Raw genomic sequence first — 13,282 nt, 5'->3', positions numbered from 1 at the left:
GACCTCCACAAGTCTGGTTCATCCTTGGGAGCATTTTCCAAATGCCTGAAGGTACCAGGTCCATCTGTACAAACAATAGTATGTAAGTTTAAACACCATGGGACCACACAGACCACGCAGGAAACCAGTACAAAGGTATCTATATCCACAGTAAAACAAGTCCTATATCGACAAGGAAGAAGTCACTACTCCAAAACCACCACAAAAAAAGCCAGACTACGGTTTGCAACTGCACATGGGGCAAAGATCGTACTTTTTGGAGAAATGTCCTCTGGTCTGATGAAACAAAAATGGAACTGTTTGGCCATAATTACCATTGTTATGTTTGGAGGAAAAAGGGGGAGGCTTGCAAGCCGATGAACACCATCTCAACCGTGAAGCACGGGGTGGCAGCATCATGATGTGGGGGTTCTATGCTGCAGGAGGGACTGGTGCACTTCACAAAATAGATGGCATCGTGAGGTAGGAAAATTATGTGGACATATTGAAGCAACATCTCAAGACATCAGTCAGGAAGTTTAAGCTTGGTCACAAATGGGTCTTCCAAATTGACAATGACCCCAAGCATACTTCCAAAGTTGTGGCAAAATGGCTTGAGGACAACAAAGTCAATGTATTGGAGTGGCCATCACAAAGCCCTGACCTCAATCCTATAGAAAATTTGTGGGCAGAGCTGAAAAAGCGTGTGTGAACAAGGAGGCCTACAAACCTGACTCAGTTACACCAGCTTTGTCAGGAGTAATGGGTCAAAATTCACCCAACTTATTGTGGGAAGCTTGTGGAAGGCTACCCAAAACGTTTGACCCAAGTTAATCAACTTAAAGGCAATGCTACCAAATGCTAATTGGGTGTATGTAAACTTCTGACCCACTGGGAATGTGATGAAAGAAATAAAAGCCTAAATAAAATCACTCTACTATTATTCTGACATTTCACATTCTTAAAATAAAGTGGTGATCCTAACTGACCTAAGACAGGGAGTTTTTACTAGGATTAAATGTCAGGAATTGGGAAAACTGAGTTTAAATGTATTTGGCTAAAGTGTATGTAAATTTCCGACTTCAACTGTATATATGGTATGTATAAGTTGGAAGTAGAAGCCTAAGTAGAAGCACAAGTTTGGTTGTCGATTAGTTTACTCCAATTAGGGGAGGGGTGGTAGGGTTAGGGGAAAATATATTTAAGAAATCCTCTGTAAAATGTGTTCATGAGGAAATAAGTGTGGCAATATTAACAGAGAGCACGCAAATTGAATTGAGTTGCACTGATCAGCTCAGTAAGCAAGGAAGAAATGTCAGAAGGAAATCTGGAAATTGTCCAATGATAAATGATTTTCAACTTCCCCCTGCTGTTGTGAAACCCCAGATGTCCTTCAGATGAATATCTAAATGATATATACTGTATCTACAAGACTTTGCTTTTCTAAAACCTATATACAATGCCATGCATTATTGACCATTGTCAATACCTTGTGGATATTTGTAAAACAGTGTATATGCTCTTTCAAAGAAAGTGATCGATATTTGATTTACCAAATAACTGCACTGTTTAGCCGAACTGGATTGAAAATAATGAATAATGCTTTCAGAATTTAGATAACTTGTATTACATTCATGTCAGTAAGACTAATGACAGAAAATGAAATGTCTGCACTAAAAGCATGTACACATAAAGCCTTTCTCCCTGCATCAAATAATACCTGATGATAACAGATGCTACATACGAAATGATAGGTTGCTTTGCCAAACTCACAGACGAAGGATTGGATTGTTGACTACAGATGACACAAGATGCCATTGCTTATTTGAAGTGCAAAATTGTTTTATTGGAATAGAAGGACATTAAAAGGGGAAAGTAAATGAAAACAGGGTTTGGAAGCAGAAACTGATGAGGATAGTTACATGACACAGAATGAAAGGGAATTTTAAAGGAACGATAAGCAAGCAGTTATACCAACAGAGTGGGGGTAGCTGGGTTAGACAGTTTAGAAATACTTTTCATCATGAAGTACGACGGTAAAATACAACTTTTTCTGAGAGAAAGATCAAGGATTGCAAAACACACCAGATTGTCAAATGCGTTTAAAGCTAATCTGAGAGGTGGGATATTTATTTTCGATTGGAGGGTACTTAAGTTCTCTTCTTCCTCCTAATAAAGTCTGGTGCACTGTATTCAATCAAAATTAGTTTAAACCAGCAGACAGATGAGCAGAACTGCACTCTATAAAATATCACTGTTTCACAGAAAAATGTGATATGTACAATGTTTGTGGTGGTGGTGGTTTATTGCCTTCAAACAAATGTAAAATCATGACCAAGCTTACCCAGTGGCGCTGGAGAATGTGTGGTACAGACACTTATGCAGGCTGTGTGTGTGTGTGTGTGATTCAGGTGTGACTCACTCTACAACTCCATGCTGTGTTGAGTGGCTCTTTAGAACACGTTAGGTGACCCGACCTATTGATGTCTATCTATCTGATCAACGAGGCAAGGGGTCAGTGAAGCAGCACAGAAAGGGGCTATAGCCTTGTACTGGCTCCCAGTCTTTGAGAGCTAGTTCACCCAACAACTACTTCATACACAGAAGAGGATCTCGGATGAGTGGTCTATGTTCCACATGGTAGTGCAGTCTAGCAATGTAGAGATGATTAATATGATGAGGTTGTGAGATGAAAGGCTGGGGAAGAGGGACATGGTGTTGATGGATGTTCTGGCACAGGTACAGTAGATGGCAGTCAAATGTAATTCAGACAGATAGGTGGCGTTAAAGCAGTTCACACCTCCCACAGTGATTTGGGGATAATGTAACTTTTCAAACATCATTGGTTTGAAATGGGATGTGTGGTTTACACTTATAGGATACCTTTGCAATGGAAATATCCTTTACGTAGTTTCATTATAAAGTTTGAATTCTATAATGTGTGATTCATTACTTAATTATAGAAGCCCAAGGAAATAAAAACAAAATAAGACTCTTGACATTCTAAATTTGAACTACTTAGTATTGCGTTTACCACCTTTTTATTTTATTATAATTTTTTTACTATGTCGTTCAAACCAGATACCGTACTAAGTTGTTAGTAACTTGTTCTAAGTTGTTCAAACAAGATAATTGTCATTTTGTCTAATTATAGGCCTTATTTGTTATGGTTGCTGCAACCATTAATTCACTGATTCCATCCGTTGATATGATTGACAGTTCTTTGATAGCCTAAAGCATGGCTGCATTTGAATGCCAGAGCATTTGAGTGGGTGAATGTTTAGCGAGGAGCAGAGCACAATTGAGCAGAAAAAAAAAGAAAACAAATGTCTGCCTTTCTTTTTCTCTGGTATTGCTCAGCCACAGGTTTTGGGCATGCTCTGCCTAGAATATTTGGTTTCTATTATCACTTTTCTTTTAATTACGTCTATTAAGTTGTAATTATTTAGCCTACCCCACCCACAGTAACCTGTATCTAGTTTATATTCTACTTTCTAAACAGGTGTAGTTTCTTTTTGAAAGCAATTTGTGGGTTCGATTACAGGCTAAAAATGGCCAGAAACAAAGACCTTTCTTCTGAAACTCGTCAGTCTATTCTTGTTCTGAGAAATGAAGGCTATTGCATGTGAGAAATTGCCACGAAACTGAAGATCTCATACAACCCTTTGTACTACTCCCTTCACAGAACAGCGCAAACTGTCTCTAACCAGAATAGAAAGAGTGGGAGGCCCCGAAGCACAACTGAGCAAGGGGACAATGCCATTAGTGTGTCTAGTTTGAGAAACAGACGCCTCAAGTCTCTCAGCTGGCAGCTTCATTAAATAGTACCCGCAAACCACCAGTCTCAACGTCAACAGTGAAAAGGCGACTCCGGGATGCTTGGCTTCTAGGCAGTGCTCCTCTTTCCAGTGTCTGTGTTCTTTTGTCCATCTTAATCTTTTAATTTTAAATGGCCAGTCAGATATGGCTTTTTTTCCAACTCTGCCTAGAAGGCCAGCATCCCGGAGTCGCCTTTCAACTGTTGACGTTGAGACTGGTGTTTTGCGGGTACTATTTCATGAAGCTGCCAGTTGAGGACTTGAGGCGTCTGTTTCTAAAACGAGACACTAATGTACTTGTCCTCTTGCTCAGTTTTGCACCGTGGCCTCCCACTCTTTTTATTCTGGTTAGGGCCAGTTTGCGCTGTTCTGTGAAGGGAGTAGTACACAGCATTGTACGAGATCTTCCGTTTCTTGGCAATTTCTCGCATGGAATAGCCATACTTTCTCAGAACTAGTATAGACTGTCGAGTTTCCAAAGAATGTTCTTTGTTTCTGGCCATTTTGAGCCTGTAATCGAACCCACAAATGCTGATGCTCCAGATACTCAACTGGTCTAAAGGCCAGTTTTATTTCTTCTTTAAGTCAGCGCAATTTTTCAGCTGTGCTAACAATTTCATAAGGGCTTTCTAATGATCAATTAGCCTTTTAAAATTATAAACTTGGATTAGCTAACACAACATGTGTCACGCCTTGGTCATTGTATTTTGTGTTTTCGTTATATATTTGGTCAGGCCAGGGTGTGACATGGGTTTATGTTGTTGTATTTTGTATTATTGGGATTGCAGCTGAGTAGGGGTGTTGTATGGGCTTGGCTGCCTGAGGCGGTTCTCAATCAGTCAGGTGATTCTCGTTGTCTCTGATTGGGAACCGTATTTAGGTAGCCTGGTTTCGCTTTGTATTTTGTGGGTGATTGTTCCTGTCTCTGTGTAGTTTCACCAGATAGGCTGTAATTAGGTTTCACGTTCCGTTTGTTGTTTTGTATTTTGTATCGTTATTTCATGTGTCACTTTTTCTATTAAAGTCATGAGTAACCACTACGCTGCATTTCGGTCCGACTCTCTTTTGACAAACGAAGAACGCCGTTACAACATGTCATTGAAACACAGGAGTGATGGTTGCTGATAATGGGCCTCTGTACAAATAATGGGCCTCTGTTCAAAAAAAAAAATATATATATATATATATATATATAAAATAATGACAATTACAACAATGTTAAATGGAACACTTATTTTAACTTAATATATAATACATAAATAAAATCAATTTGGTCTCAAATAAATAATGAAACATGTTCAGAAATTAAAACGTGCAATATGTGCCATGTAAAAAACTCACGTTTAAGTTCCTTGCTCAGAACATGAGAACATATGAAAGTTGGTGGTTCCTTTTAACATGAGTCTTCAATATTCCCAGTTAAGAAGTTTTAGGTTGTAGTTATTATAGGATTTATAGGACTATTTCTCTCTTTACCATGGTATTTCATATACCTTTGACTATTGTATGTTCTTATAGGCACTATAGTATTGTCAGCCTAATCTCGGGAGTTGATAGGCTTGAAGTCCAACAGCGCAATGCTTGAAGCACAGCGAAGATCTGCTGGCAAATGCAGTAAAGTGCTGTTTGAATGAATGCTTACGAGACCTTCTGCTGCCTACCACCGCTCATTCAGACTGCTCTATCAAATCATAGACTTAATTATAATATAATAAACACACAGAAATACGAGCCTTAGGTCATTGACCTCTTGCTCCTACCTGACACGCAGGCGTCCCATCTAGACATCTGGAAATGCAAATGCGCTACGCTAAATGCTAATAGTATTAGTTAAAACTCAAACGTTCATTAAAATACACATGCAGGGTATTGAATTAAAGCTACACTCGTTGTGAATCCAGGCAACAAGTCAGATTTTTTAAATGCTTTTCGGCGAAAGCATGAGAAGCTATTATCTGATAGCATGTAACACCCCAAAAGACCCGCAGGGGACGTAAACAAAATAATTAGCATAGTCGGCGCTACACAAACCGCACAAATAAAATATAAAACATTCATTACCTTTGACCATCTTCTTTGTTGGCACTCCTAGATGTCCCATAATCACTATTGGGTCTTTTTTTTCCGATTAAATCGGTCCATATATAGCCTAGATATCGATCTATGAAGACTGTGTGATAAACGAAAAAAATAGCGTCTTATAACGTAACGTCACTTTTTAAAATTAAAAAAGTCGACGATAAACTTTCACAAAACACTTCAAAATACTTTTGTAATGCAACTTTAGGTATTAGTACACGTTAATAAGCGACCAAATTGATCACGAGGCAATGTATATTCTTTAGCTGTCCGTCTGGAAATAATGTCCGGGTAAATCTCAACCAAAATATCCGGTCGGAGACTTGAACAAATGGCTCGTCTCTTCTTCGTTTGACCAAGAAACAAAGCCTAGGCAAATGACAAGACTGTTGACATCGTGTGGAAGCTGTAGGTATTGCAACCTCAGCCCCATTTATTGTGGTTCGCCTTTATCAATGGGTTGAAGTGGCGGATGGATATATATTTCCATTTTCAGTGATCAGATTTACCTGCGCTTTTCGATGAAACGCACATTCTGTTATAGTCACAGCTGTGATTTAACCAGTTTTATAAATGTCTGAGTGTTTTCTATCCACACATACTAATCATATGCATATACTATATTCCTGGCATGAGCAGCAGGGCGCTGAAATGTTGCGCGATTTTTAACAGAATGTTCGAAAAAGTAGGGGGTAGGAGTAACAAGTTAATATGGTCAAATCCGGAAACTATCATTTAGAAAACAAAACCTTTATTCTTTGTGAAATATGGAGCCGTTCCGTATTTTATAGAATGGGTGGCATCCCTAAGTCTAAATATTGCTGTTAGATTGCACAACCTTCAATGTTATGTCATAATTATGTAAAATTCTGGCAAATTAATTTATGGTCTTTGTTAGTAAGAAATGGTCTTCACACAGTTCGCAACAAGCCAGGTGGCACAAACTGCTGCATATACCCTGAATCTGCATGCACAGAACACAAGAGAAGTGACACATTTTCCCTAGTTAAAATAAAGTCATGTTAACAGGCAATACTAACTAAATATGCAGGTTTAAAAAAATATACTTGTGTATTGATTTTAAGAAAGGCATTGATATTTATGGTTAGGTACACATTGGTGCAACAACGGTGCTTTTTTTCCCTCAAAAATGCGCTTGTTAAATCACCCCCCGTTTGGCGAAGTATGCTGTGATACAATGATAGATTACCATTACATTTACATTTAAGTCATTTAGCAGACGCTCTTAACCAGAGCGACTTACAAATTGGTGCATTCACCTTATGACATCCAGTGGAACAGCCACTTTACAATAGTGCATCTAAATCTTTTAAGGGGGGTGAGAAGGATTACTTTATCCTATCCTGGGTATTCCTTAAAGAGGTGGGGTTTCAGGTGTCTCCGGAAGGTGGTGATTGACTCCGCTGTCCTGGCGTCGTGAGGGAGTTTGTTCCACCATTGGGGGGCCAGAGCAGTGAACAGTTTTGACTGGGCTGAGCGGGAACTGTACTTCCTCAGTGGTAGGGAGGCGAGCAGGCCAGAGGTGGATGAACGCAGTGCCCTTGTTTGGGTGTAGGGCCTGATCAGAGCCTGGAGGTACTGAGGTGCCGTTCCCCTCACAGCTCCGTAGGCAAGCACCATGGTCTTTTAGCGGATGCGAGCTTCAACTGGAAGCCAGTGGAGAGAGCGGAGGAGCGGGGTGACGTGAGAGAACTTGGGAAGGTTGAACACCAGACGGGCTGCGGCGTTCTGGATGAGTTGTAGGGGTTTAATGGCACAGGCAGGGAGCCCAGCCAACAGCGAGTTGCAGTAATCCAGACGGGAGATGACAAGTGCCTGGATTAGGACCTGCGCCGCTTCCTGTGTGAGGCAGGGTCGTACTCTGGGATGTTGTAGAGCATGAACCTACAGAAACGGGCCACCGCCTTGATGTTAGTTGAGAACGACAGGGTGTTGTCCAGGATCACGCCAAGGTTCTTAGCGCTCTGGGAGGAGGACACAATGGAGTTGTCAACCGTGATGGCGAGATCATGGAACGGGCAGTCCTTCCCCGGGAGGAAGAGCAGCTCCGTCTTGCCGAGGTTCAGCTTGAGGTGGTGATCCGTCATCCACACTGATATGTCTGCCAGACATGCAGAGATGCGATTCGCCACCTGGTCATCAGAAGGGGGAAAGGAGAAGATTAATTGTGTGTCGTCTGCATAGCAATGATAGGAGAGACCATGTGAGGTTATGACAGAGCCAAGTGACTTGGTGTATAGCGAGAATAGGAGAGGGCCTAGAACAGAGCCCTGGGGGACACCAGTGGTGAGAGCGCGTGGTGAGGAGACAGATTCTCGAAACGCCACCTGGTAGGAGCGACCTGTCAGGTAGGACGCAATCCAAGCGTGGGCCGCGCCGGAGATGCCCAACTCGGAGAGGGTGGAGAGGAGGATCTGATGGTTCACAGTATCGAAGGCAGCCGATAGGTCTAGAAGGATGAGAGCAGAGGAGAGAGAGTTAGCTTTAGCAGTGCGGAGCGCCTCCGTGATACAGAGAAGAGCAGTCTCAGTCTCTGCTAAATGACTTAAATGTAAATGTCAGTTGAATGACTAGTCTTGAAACCTGACTGATTTGGATCAAGAAGGTCATTCTGAGAGAGATAGCGGGAGAGCTGGCCAAGGACGGCATGTTCAAGAGTTTTGGAGAGAAAAGAAAGAAGGGATACTGGTATGTAGTTGTTGACATCGGAGGGATCGAGTGTAGGTTTTTTCAGAAGGGGTGCAACTCTCGCTCTCTTGAAGACGGAAGGGACGTAGCCAGCGGTCAGGGATGAGTTGATGAGCGAGGTGAGGTAAGGGAGAAGGTCTCCGGAAATGGTCTGGAGAAGAGAGGAGGGCATAGGGTCAAGCGGGCAGGTTGTTGGGCGGCCGGCCGTCACAAGACGCGAGATTTCATCTGGAGAGAGAGGGGAGAAAGAAGTCAGAGCATAGGGTAGGGCAGTGTGAGCAGAACCAGCGGTGTCGTTTGACTTAGCAAACGAGGATCGGATGTCGTCGACCTTCTTTTCAAAATGGTTGACGAAGTCATCTGCAGAGAGGGAGGAGGGGGAGGGGAGGAGGATTCAGGAGGGAGGAGAAGGTGGCAAAGAGCTTCCTAGGGTTAGAGGCAGATGCTTGGAATTTAGAGTGGTAGAAAGTGGCTTTAGCAGCAGAGACAGAGAGGAAAATGTAGAGAGGAGGGAGTGAAAGGATGCCAGGTCCGCAGGGAGGCGAGTTTTCCTCCATTTCCGCTCGGCTGCCCGGAGCCCTGTTCTGTGAGCTCGCAATGAGTCGTCGAGCCACGGAGCGGGAGGGGAGGACCGAGCCGGCCTGGAGGATAGGGGACATAGAGAGTCAAAGGATGCAGAAAGGGAGGAGAGGAGGGTTGAGGAGGCAGAATCAGGAGATAGGTTGGAGAAGGTTTGAGCAGAGGGAAGAGATGATAGGATGGAAGAGGAGAGAGTAGTGGGGGAGAGGGAGCGAAGGTTGGGACAGCGCGATACCATCCGAGTAGGGGCAGTGTGGGAAGTGTTGGATGAGAGCGAGAGGGAAAAGGATACAAGGTAGTGGTCGGAGACTTGGAGGGGAGTTGCAATGAGGTTAGTGGAAGAACAGCATCTAGTAAAGATGAGGTCGAGCGTATTGCCTGCCTTGTGAGTAGGGGGGGAAGGTGAGAGGGTGAGGTCAAAAGAGGAGAGGAGTGGAAAGAAGGAGGCAGAGAGGAATGAGTCAAAGGTAGACGTGGGGAGGTTAAAGTCGCCCAGAACTGTGAGAGGTGAGCCGTCCTCAGGAAAGGAGCTTATCAAGGCATCAAGCTCATTGATGAACTCTCCGAGGGGACCTGGAGGACGATAAATGATAAGGATGTTAAGCTTGAAAGGGCTGGTAACTGTGACAGCATGGAATTCAAAGGAGGCGATAGACAGATGGGTAAGGGGAGAAAGAGAGAATGACCACTTGGGAGAGATGAGGATCCCGGTGCCACCACCCCGCTGACCAGAAGCTCTTGGGGTGTGCGAGAACACGTGGGCGGACGAAGAGAGAGCAGTAGGAGTAGCAGTGTTATCTGTGGTGATCCATGTTTCCGTCAGTGCCAAGAAGTCGAGGGACTGGAGGGAGGCATAGGCTGAGATGAACTCTGCCTTGTTGGCCGCAGATCGGCAGTTCCAGAGGCTACCGGAGACCTGGAACTCCACGTGGGTCGTGCGCGCTGGGACCACCAGATTAGGGTGGTCGCGGCCACGCGGTGTGGAGCGTTTGTATGGTCTGTGCAGAGAGGAGAGAACAGGGATAGACAGACACATAGTTGACAGGCTACAGAAGAGGCTACGCTAATGCAAGGAGATTGGAATGACAAGTGGACTACACGTCTCGAATGTTCAGAAAGTTAAGCTTACGTAGCAAGAATCTTATTGACTAAAATGATTAAAATGATACAGTACTGCTGAAGTAGGCTAGCTGGCAGTGGCTGCGTTGTTGACACTACACTAATCAAGTCGTTACATTGAGTGTAATAGTTTCTACAGTGCTGCTATTCGGGGGCTAGCTGGCTAGCTAGCAGTGTTGATTACGTTACGTTGCGTTAAAAGAACGACAATAGCTGGCTAGCTAACCTAGAAAATCACTCTAGACTACACAATTATTTTTGATACAAAGACGGCTATGTAGCTAGCTACGATCAAACAAATCAAACCGTTGTGCTGTAATGAAATGAAATGAAAGTGTGATACTACCTGTGGAGCGAAGCGGAATGCGACCGGGTTGTTGAGTGCAGAAGTTCTATTCCGTAAACGTTGGCTAGCTGTTGGCTAGCTAGCAGTGTCTCCTACGTTAAGGACGACAAATAGCTGGCTAGCTAACCTCGGTAAATTAAGATAATCACTCTAAGACTACACACTCTAAACTACACAATTATCTTGGATACGAAGACAGCAAAGACAACTATGTAGCTAGCTAACACTACACTAATCAAGTCGTTCAGTTGAGTGTAATAGTTTCTACAGTGCTGCTATTCGGTAGACGGTGGACGTTTGCTAGCTGGCTAGCTGCTGGGCAGATAGCACTGTAGACTACATGCACTGCATTGATAATATACAACGCAGGACAAGCTAGATAATCACTAGTTTATGTTAAGATTTATCTTAGAAAAAACAATCAGTTTAATGCTAGCTAGAAACTTACCTTGGTTCCTTGCTGCACTCGGGTAACAAGTGTTCAGCCTGCCACGCAGTCTCCTCGTGGAGTGCAATGTAAATCGGCATCCAAAAATGGCAATTACCGGTTGTTATGAAAACTTGGAAATCGGACCCAATTAAATCGGCCGACCTCTACTCTGTAAACCTGTGTATATATTCCATTTTTAAAAAATCTGCCGTTTCCAGCTACAATAATCATTTACAACATTAAGAATGTCTACATTGCATTTCGGATCAATTTGATGTTATTTTAAAAATGAACAAAAAAATGAGTTTCTTTAAAAAAAAAAAGGACATTTCTCAGTGACCCCAAACTTTTGAACGGTAGTGTATATCATCTTTTAAATATATATATTTTACCTAAAGGGGTCCTAAAATTCCAAATCAAATAGACAAAAATGGTCCTTGGAATGACCATCTTAAAAAAATGCCATATGTTAGCGTAATAGATATGCTTTACTGTGTATGGATGAGCATGGCTTTTGTTTCAACCAAAAAGTGGATATTTCCTCAAATTCACCCTTCAGTTGTCTTTGGATTGAGCAAAGAAATGTGCTGTATAAATAAAGCTTGATTTGATTTTGAAAAAGATAATGTCTTAATGGCTGGAAAGGGGCTATTCTTAGGAGCTGCTGGTGTTAACTGCCTCTGCATCTGCTGCAGATTAGACATATTTTTCCACTCACTGTGTGGGTGTAGATGGTTTTCTGCTGCAGAGGAGGAGACAGAAATGAAGGCACTAGAGATAAAACCGCATTTATGTATGTTTCCAGATAAAGGAGGACTGTGTTCCTGTTTTTTTCTTCCATCTCTCCTCTTACTGCACTATTCACTAGAGAATCTTATTTTGTATTATACTTTTTTAGATCCAATGCAGCCGTTTTTATCTCAATATCAAATAATTTCTGGGTAACTTATGCTCTTTACTGTGATTGTTTTCAATTAAAATGGTCCAAAATAATAAAAAAAAAATAGTATAATTTTTTTAGGGGGTATCAGCTATAATATTGCAGATTGATTGTGGATTCCATTAATGTAATTGTCTGCATCATTTCCTATATATATATATATATATATATATATATATATATACACACATACATACAGTGGGGCAAAAAAGTATTTAGTCAGCCACCAATTGTGCAAGTTCTCCCACTTAAAAAGATGAGGCCTGTAATTTTCATCATAGGTACACTTCAACTATGACAGACGAAATGAGAAAAAAATACCCAGAAAATCACATTGTATGATTTTTAATGAATTTATCTGCAAATTATGGTGGAAAATAAGTATTTTGTCAATAACAAAAGTTTCAATACTTTGTTATATACCCTTTGTTGGCAATGACAGAGGTCAAACATTTTCTGTAAGTCTTCACAAGGTTTTCACACAATGTTGCTGGTATTTTGGCCCATTCCTGTATAACTTTGTTTAAGCAAGGCCCTTGAACTCTCGTGTATTTTCTGCACTATGCAATGATATTGGCAGCGACAAACTCACAAATAAATAAATGTATCGATCAGTGTGTGTGTGTGTGTGTGTGGTTTATAATGATGGCAAAAAACATAATTTGAGAGTGTGCTTATCCTGGTGCTAGACGGTGTAAGCAGCTAGAGGTTGAATGTTTGAAGGGGTACGGGACTATAAAAAGTTTGGGAACCACCGGTGTAGGCTATATTAAATTGATTTATTACAGTTGAAGTCGGAAGTTTACATACACTTAGATTGGAGTCATTAAAACTTGTTTTTAACCACTCCACACATTTCTTGTTAACAGACTATAGTTTTGGCATCTCGGTTAGGACATCTACAATTCCAGTGGGTAAGAGGTTTACATACACTAAGTTGACTGCCTTTAAACAGCTAGGAGAATTCCAGAAAATGTCAATGGCTTTAGAGGCTTCTGATAAGCTAATTTACATAATTTGAGTCAATTGGAGGTGTACCTGTGGATGTATTTCAGGGCCTACCTTCAAACTCAGTGCCTCTCACTTAATATCATGGGAAAAATTAAAAAGAAATCAGATAAGACCTCAGTAAAAAAAATGTAGACCACAAGTCTGGTTCATCCTTGGGAGCAATTTCCAAACGCCTGAAGGTACCACGTTTATCTGTACAAACAATAGTATGCAAGTATAAACACCATGGGACCACGCAGCCGTCATACCGCTCAGGAAGGAGACACGTTCTG

General features: G+C 41.9%; 1 protein-coding gene across 1 annotated transcript in view; it reads left to right on the top strand.

Annotated features, from left to right (window-relative positions):
- Positions 1-13,282, top strand: part of LOC118398274 (CUB and sushi domain-containing protein 1-like) — a 490,495-nt gene that overhangs the window by 26,944 nt on the left and 450,269 nt on the right.

The sequence above is a fragment of the Oncorhynchus keta genome, chromosome 2, assembly GCF_023373465.1.
Source record: "Oncorhynchus keta strain PuntledgeMale-10-30-2019 chromosome 2, Oket_V2, whole genome shotgun sequence".
Lineage (NCBI taxonomy): Eukaryota > Metazoa > Chordata > Actinopteri > Salmoniformes > Salmonidae > Oncorhynchus > Oncorhynchus keta.
Note: the sequence above shows the minus strand (reverse complement) of the source record. Positions and strands in the feature narration are given on the sequence as shown.